This window comes from Leucoraja erinacea, chromosome 20 (assembly GCF_028641065.1).
Source record: "Leucoraja erinacea ecotype New England chromosome 20, Leri_hhj_1, whole genome shotgun sequence".
Lineage (NCBI taxonomy): Eukaryota > Metazoa > Chordata > Chondrichthyes > Rajiformes > Rajidae > Leucoraja > Leucoraja erinaceus.
Genome location: NC_073396.1, coordinates 29,597,786 through 29,605,786, shown reverse-complemented (window position 1 = coordinate 29,605,786; position 8,001 = coordinate 29,597,786). Strand labels below are relative to the sequence as shown.

General features: G+C 45.1%; 1 protein-coding gene across 1 annotated transcript in view; it reads left to right on the top strand.

The window, feature by feature from the left end:
- Positions 1 to 471: 471 nt before the first annotated feature.
- emp2 (epithelial membrane protein 2) overlaps positions 472 to 8,001 on the top strand; it is a 37,338-nt gene continuing 29,808 nt past the window's right edge. The window contains exon 1 of the mRNA XM_055651749.1: positions 472 to 618. The gene's annotated coding sequence lies outside the window, so the exon portion shown is untranslated. The remainder of the gene's footprint in view (positions 619 to 8,001) is intronic.

The window sequence follows — 8,001 nt, the reverse complement described above, 5'->3', positions numbered from 1 at the left end:
GTGATTGATGGTCGGGTTGGACTCGGTGTGCCGGTTTCCAAATTATTAATCACACCAGTAGCAGCAACCACTCCTCCCCTCCCCTCGCCTTTATGCACATCTATCTCCTATGTTAGCTTGGCATTCTCCCCTGAATTTGCTTGAACACTTTGCCATGTTAAAACCGTGACTTAAATTAAAGTTTTTTTGTTGGGGAGCAAGAAATATTTTAGGTCTCCTGTTTTACTTGTCACGATTTGTATGGATTTCATGCTGTTGTAAATAACCCGATGGTTAGCTGGGATGTTGCCATTTTTTTTAAAGGTCTAAAGAGGGGAGAGGGCCCTCGGATCCGAAACGTCACCCATTCCTTCTCTCCATTGATGCTGCCTGTCCCGCTGAGTTACTCCAGCATTTTGTGTCTATCTTCAGCGGTAGCTGGGTGTGGCAGGGGCGGTTGGGAAACCCTGCTCACGGATGAAATTTGCAAATGAAATCGACCCACCCCTCCCTCTAAACTGACAGACCAGGACACGCCTTGGAAGGCAGACTTGCGGCACACATCTGTACAAACCATTCGCGTTTCCAGCTCCACACTCGGACTCATCTCTGCCATTCTCGCCCTCTGCTACATCTCATGTAAGTAACTTCAAACTTCGCAATTTAAACTAATATTCGCCAATAGTTATTCACAAAGAAAGTTTTCTTTAGGACTCTTAAACCTGGATTGAAAGCTATTCTTTCAGAGGGGGCGAAACTGGAGACGTTTTGCTCGGATTGGAGTGATGCTTCTCATTAAGCCCAGTTGTCTGTGATTAATAATTTTCATTTTAACATTGCACTTTGTAGTTTGTAGTGGAGTTTTTTTTGTCCAGAGCTCGGTATCAAATAGGTTTGACGTTTCTCTCGGCTGCAGTATTTTAGTGACCTGCGGATCCAAGAGATGGTTCGGTAAAAGTTAGGCTGCGCGTACAGTTTGGAGAGATTTCACTCTTTAAAAAAAAAGTTAAAGAAAATGTCCGTAGTTAGTGGCGCTCAAACTGGAACGGGCGCTGAAGTTTGGAGGTGTTGCGGTTCCTGGAGAAACATTCAGTTAATCACAGCCCATTCTGCTCAACACTCTCACCGGGAAAATATATTCACAAGTAACAGCCCCCTTGTAAAGAATAAACTCCGATTGGGTCTCCTGTCCAATTTCTTAAAGCTAGCTTTGTCTCAACCCAGTTTGAGATGCTTCTAAAAGTCAGGAGTTGCCTCTAAACTAATCCTCTTTTCTCTCTCTAAAAGGGTGTGGTTGTTACAAACGTGTTTGTCAAATGTACTGTCTTTGCAGCTAGACAATGCCGTGTCGATTTTAAACTCGCTGCTAATAGTTAAAAGTAAATAGAGGCGGCTAGAAGTTTGCACCGCAGCGGAGTTTGACGGCGCTGCCCCCAAGCCAGCGCTGCTGCCAACACGGCAACTTATTGAATTCAAGTTTGCTCGCCGTGTTTTGGGACTGACCCGCCTCAAACACGGCGAACAGATCCATCCCTTCCCTCCAGAGGCGTTCCTCCAGCATTTTTGTATCTATCTTCCGTGTTGTTGGTTCCTCGCCTGCGCTTTGCTCGTACATTTAGAGACTTGATAGGAGATTTCGATTAGAAACCTATAACTTCTCCCGGACATCCCGGCTATTATCCCCCAATGTTGGAGCCTCCACCGTCGCCGCGACGTGGCGATCGCGGGTTTGTTCGTCTCCCTGGGATTTCTGTTGCAGGTCGGTGTTTGGAGAGAATTCTGAGCGGGAGTGAACACTCAGTTACTGATGGGCTTTAATTTGTCTCCACCGATGTGAAGTTTGGACTGACGGTGCAGAACAAGATGCAACTTCTTCTTGTATCTAGTTGATACAAGAGACTGTCTTTGGTGGAATCTGGAGCTACCCACGGGTCTGGTCCAAATTCTGCATCAGACCCGATGCAAGCGACCGATCCCAATGTCTTCAGCCCAGCACAGACGCTGCTCGACGCACTCAGTTCATCCAGCTGATTGTCCGGTGTTCAAAGTAGATGGGGTTTTTGTTAAAGGGTTAACACAAACCTACTTGAGTTTATAGAATTTCACATGTTCACCAGTTATAGGAGTAGAATTAGACCATTCTGCCCATCGAGTTCAATCTAGGATGATCCGTGCCTCCTGCCTTTTCCCCATAACCCTTGGCATCCGTTCTAATCAAGAATTTATAGCACGGAAAGCAGCCAATCCGCCCATCTTGTCTCGCTTGCTGTTCAGATTCCAAATTAGCCTCCCCCCTCACCCATGTCCTGTAGTACAAGGAGCAAACACAAAATGTAGTAAGTCTCAAGAAGGGTTTGCCCGACACGTCATTCCTTCTACACATGCTGCCTGGCCCACTGAGTTGCTCCTGCACTTCGTGTTTTGTTCAAGATTCCAGCATCTGCAGTTTCTCATGTCTTCTGTTGCCCGGTCATCTCTCTAACCCAATCAAGATAGAATGCTAAAAGGGGTCATTATAGTATTAGACTACACAGAGTGCTGTGTTACTGACACCATTGCCTTGGCGAGAACATGGCATAAATTCCAGCACTAAATCGGCCTATGACACAGCATGGAGAGACTCCTCGGCATCTGTGGGGAGAAGGAATGGGTGACGTTTCGGGTCGAGACCCTTCGACTAGTTGTGGGGCCTTATGTGAACTTTGGGCCTCCGTTGCTGGTTCTCCTAAAGTACTGGCAAGGACAGGGCAGAGCGGGCGGCCACTGCTCTGCACATAGTGTTTCACCATTGCCTATGCTGCCAGTCTCTCACCCTCGCCCTCCCCCATACAGTTTTCTTTTCATATAGTAGAGGCAGCTACTGAATACAGACCGCCTGTTAATGAATCAGTCTGAGTTGGTTTGCCCTTCTCTTTCGTGGCGCTTTGGGTTGGTGTGCCTGGTGTCACAACACAGAAACAGGCCCTTCGGCCCACCAAGCCTGTGCCGACCAGCAATCCCACTAGCACTATCCTACAGACAAGGGGCAGTATACAATTTTTACCAAAGCAAATTAATCTGCAAACTTGTGCGACTTTGGAGTGTGGGAGGAAACTGGAGCACCCGGAGAAATCCCACGCGGTCACAGGGAGAATGTGCAAACTCCCTACAGCCAGAACCCATAGCCAGGATCAAACCCGGGTCTCTGGTGCTGTAAGGCAGCAACTCCACCATACTGCCCCATTATACTTTTATGGGGTAAACCTTCTGGCCATTCCTAAAGAATAATAGGAGTACCCAGGGAGTATCTGAGTCATGGTGAACGTTCAGTTCTCCTGGTGAGCCTCTGTGGTGGAGATGTATCCTCCCTGGTGCCCAGTCAAGGCAATACCAGCTATGGGGGCCAAACATTAATCCATCTCTTGTGCTGCCAGACTAAAATGCTTCAGCCACTTCTACTCCATTGCAACATTTTCATTTGTTGGATCCAGTTGTTCTGTGCAAGACAATAGAATCATAGAGTCATACAGTGTGGAAACAGGCCCTTCGTCCCAACTTGCCCACACCGGCCAATATGTCCCAGCTGCACTCGTCCCACCTGCCTGCGTTTGGTCCATATCCCAACAAACTTGTCCTATCCATGTACCTATCTGTTTCTTAAATGTTGGGATAGTCCCAGCCTCAACTACCTCCTCTGGCAGCTTGAAGCTGGAGTACATCAATACAAGTGAGCACATCATATGGTCCCTCACACCTGCTCAGCAAGAGCTGCTTGATCTTTTGTTAGCCTCGGCTCCAACTTCCTGCCTGATTGCTGTATGCCTTGATGCTCTACAGCCCCAAACTCTGTTTATCTTGACCTAGAATACTTCCAGTGACAGTTGTTGCAATTCTTGTGTAGAGAATTCCAAATATTCACAATCTGAGAGGAAGACATTTCTTATCTGCTCTAAACGGATGAGCCGTTCCATTTAAGTTGGCTTCTCCTTTGAAAGGAGACAGACTCAGTGCCTGACATCCTCAGAATCCCACCTTCTAACCTCCATGGACGAGTCACTTGAGGGAAACTATCATGAGAATGATAAACTGAAGCCAATCCAGTGACAATGGGTAGTGAGGTCTAACCACTGTTGTGTTTTGAGAATTAGTGGACAGCTGGGCCAGGCAGATGGGATAGCATTGCACCTCCCATTAGTAAAGATGCATGTCTTTCCAAGCTGCCTAGTGCATCAGATACCCTTCACTTTCCATTCTAAAATTCCAAACATCCCACCTAAACTGTTAGATTACATTGATACCCTGCTCAGTGCTGTGGAGGTTCAGATAGTGGGAAAGTCTAGGACTAGATCTAGGTCATAGCCTCAAAATTAAAGGATGTTCTTTTAGGGAGGAGATGAGGAGGAATTTCTTTAGTCAGAGGGTGGTGAACCCGTGGAATTCTTTAGCAGAGAAGGCTGTGGAGGCCAAGTCAGAGGATATAATTAAGGCAGAGTTAGATAGATTCTTGATTAGTATCGGTGTCAGAGGTTATGGGGAGAAGGCAGGAGAATTGGAGGGAGAGATTGATCAGCCATGATTAAATTGCACATTAGACCTGATAGGCCATATGGCCTAATTCTACTCATGTCACTTATGATCTTATGAAGCATGGTCCATGCATTCCCAATCTTCCAATCTATTTTGTTGCACGCATACATTTTATTCCTGCAATTTCCCTGTAGCTATAACACTATCTACTGCATCTTGTTTCCTTTTCCTTTCAGCTATGCTGGTGTATGGTTGATTGTACTTGTGCATAGTATGTTCTGCATAGATAGCACACAAAAGTATTTCTCGGTACACTGGACAATAATAAACCAAAACAAACACCAATGCTACGGACTGCTAGCACTGGCCTCATGTGTCGATAGATTGCAGGGCTCGCATGCTCTTCTCATCTCCTCCTGCTGGATGTGATGGAAGCTGCTCTCTCCCCCACTCTTTGTTTCCGTGCGAGTTCACTCCAGCCTGGAGACTTGACAAGCTCAACGGGGAGTCTCTCCATGCTGAGCCGTGGGCCAATTTAGTGCTGGGATTGTGCCAGGTTCCCGCCAAGGCAATGGTGTCAGTAACATAGCGCTCTGTGTCGTCTACTACTATAATGACCCCTTTTAGCATTCTAGTGCATGGGAACACTTCCTCTGCACTAAAGCAGTAGGTTAATTTCTCCAAGCGGGTTTACACCTCCCTCTGTTAGAACCCACGTTTCTGAAGCAACAGTAATCTGGATGTTTTAAATCTGTTCATTATGGGTGTGGCTTACTTCACAAGGCAATCTCAAGTCAAACTCATTCTAATTTAACAACTTTGAATGTGGCACATGACCAGGTGCAAACAATGTTTGTGTATTTTATTCCTCACCATTGTTCCTCCCATTGCCCAATCTTCCCCTCCCTGCCTCTTTTTAGACTATGTACGCATCAAAGACAAAAGTAATCTCTTCTACTAATTGACAAGAGCTAATAGCTAGGACCAAAGTTAGAAAGAGTCCAGAGAAGATTTACGAGGATGTTGCCAGGAGTTGAGGGCCTGAACTATAGGGAGAGGCTGGGCGGAAAAGGGCTTTATTCTTTGGAGCACAGGAGGCTGAGGGATGATCTTATAAAGGAGTATAAAACCATGAGGGGGAGTAGATAAGATGAATGCACAGTCTTTTACTCAGAGTAGGGGAATCAAGAACCAGAGGGCATAGATTTAATAAGAACCTGAGGGGCAACATTTTCACATAGGGTATATGGAATGAGCTGTCCGAGATAGTTGAGGCAGGTACTATGCGACTTTAAAAAGACATTTGGACAGATACATGGATAGGAAAGGTTTAGAGGAAAATGTGCCACATGTGGGCAGGTAAGACTTAGTGCAGATGGAGCATTGTGGTTGACATAGGCAAGTTGGGCCGAAGGGCCTCTTTCTGTGTTCTGATTCGATGAATTTATTATGAAATACAAGTGATGAAGAATTAGATTTGAGCTGTCATGTTGTTTAATGTTTAAAATATGCTATTGTCCTGTCAGTGGCCATTGTTTAATGTTGAGAGTGGATCCCTGGGTCAAGCTTTGCTGTTGTAGAAGATTGGAAAGCAAATTCCAAATTCCACCAGACTCCTCCAGTCAAAATAAAACACAAATATCATTTGTGAAACCTTTGCTTCAGTTCAGCAGATTGTGGCGGGCAGCAGATTGTGTGGCCAGTGGAGTCCTTATCAGCTGTTGTAATAGTTCACAGTTTGCATTATAGATGGAAAATAACTTTTGAAAGTGCCAGGTGAATGATCCTATGGCATCAAAGTGTTGGTGCATTGGTGGTAGCGAGGATTTGAGAAAAGCTTCAAAATCCAATCTGAATCTGAAATTTTAATTTATTTGAATATTCTAAATTTGTATTATAGTCTAAAGTTAATTATATGTCACAATCAATTTGACTGGCGTTCTTATAGCAGCAATTTCATTGAAAGGGACAACATTTGTAAAATCTTTAGTCCTGCACATTGATTTATCTCTCTCTTTCTCTTATTATTAATCCTCTATTTTTACAAGATACATTTAATTGTCATTTGGACCCCTTGAGGTCCAAATTTTAGATATCACCCTTAAGGGCCAGTCCCACTTGGCCGTCATTTGCACCTCATTTACGCGTCGTATGCAAAATGGGTCGACACGTTGTGATGCGCGACGTTGCGCGCAAATCACGAGTCAGCACAGCCGTCTGGTGCGCATGACGTAATTAGAATACCCTGCGGCGCGCGGCGATGCATGGTTATGGACATCGACGCACGGTGACGTGTCCATGTGTCACCACGCAATACATGCGAGACGTTGGGACACCAGCGTGCGACGCCAATGCGTCAGCGTGCGTACGCGATACGTCACGCTAGTGGGGCGCGAGGATTTAGTTACACCACGAAATCCTGGAGCACCGGGCGCCACGCATGTTATTCCACGCCTCACCATGCGCAATGCGTGCGTCAACCTTGCGCACCCCACGTCGACCTGTTTTACATGTGACGCGTAAATGAGGCGCAAATGACGACCAAGTGGGACAGGCCCTTTAATCTTTCTCATCTGTAATGGTTTAGAAAAGGCCAGACACCAGAGTATTAACAGATGGCTGAAACCAACTATATTTGGGTAAGGTGATCAAATATATCCTGGTGTAACACTGGTGGTAAATGGAATCATGGAATTCTGACCAGAGGAGGGAATTGATTATTAAAAAAAACATATTACTGAATAGACAGCATGGATTTCAAAAAGGAAAATGTATAAAACTGTGATAACCTGTGGTGCGCGTGAGATCAGCGTATTTGATTTTAAGGATTCCATTGTTCCACTACTCCCACCTGGACTCATACCCTCCAAGAAATAATTCACCTTTCAATTCTTCCTGCAATTGCATCCTACCTCACACTTATCAGTGTTACGCCTCATTTAAAAATTGTTTGCCGTTTCCTCATGGATTCTGAAAAAAAGGTAAGGGAACAGGGAAGGGAACAATTGGCGAAAAGAAATACGAAATAGTCGTCAACTCATCTAATGGAGAATCCAGTAAAAAATACTTTTGTTCCCAAGGAAATAGTTGAAGTGAATGATAAAGATATATTGGTGAAGAAACTGAACATGATTGAGTGCTACAGTGATAGGTTTAGATGGGCAACGTGATGGGAAGTTCATGTGGAGCATAAAATGCTGGCTAGGCTGAATGGCCTGTTATCATGCCATATATCTCATGTTTTTGTGCATTGTTGCCTGCTCTTCTGTAATTCATTGCCTTTTAAAAATTCCCACCTTTAATACCACAAACCCCCTGGGGAATGACAGACTCCAGTCTGCTAAATCTACTGGCTTATGTGTTGTAACAATAGAAACCAGTGCACTCATTGAACTATTAATTGAACCCAAACCTGGTGATAGAACTGCAGCTTCTGTCTTTCACTTGAACACTACCGGTGGCAAAGTGCTTTGGAACGTTCAGAGGAGGTGTTTATATGTACACGCTCTCTGATTT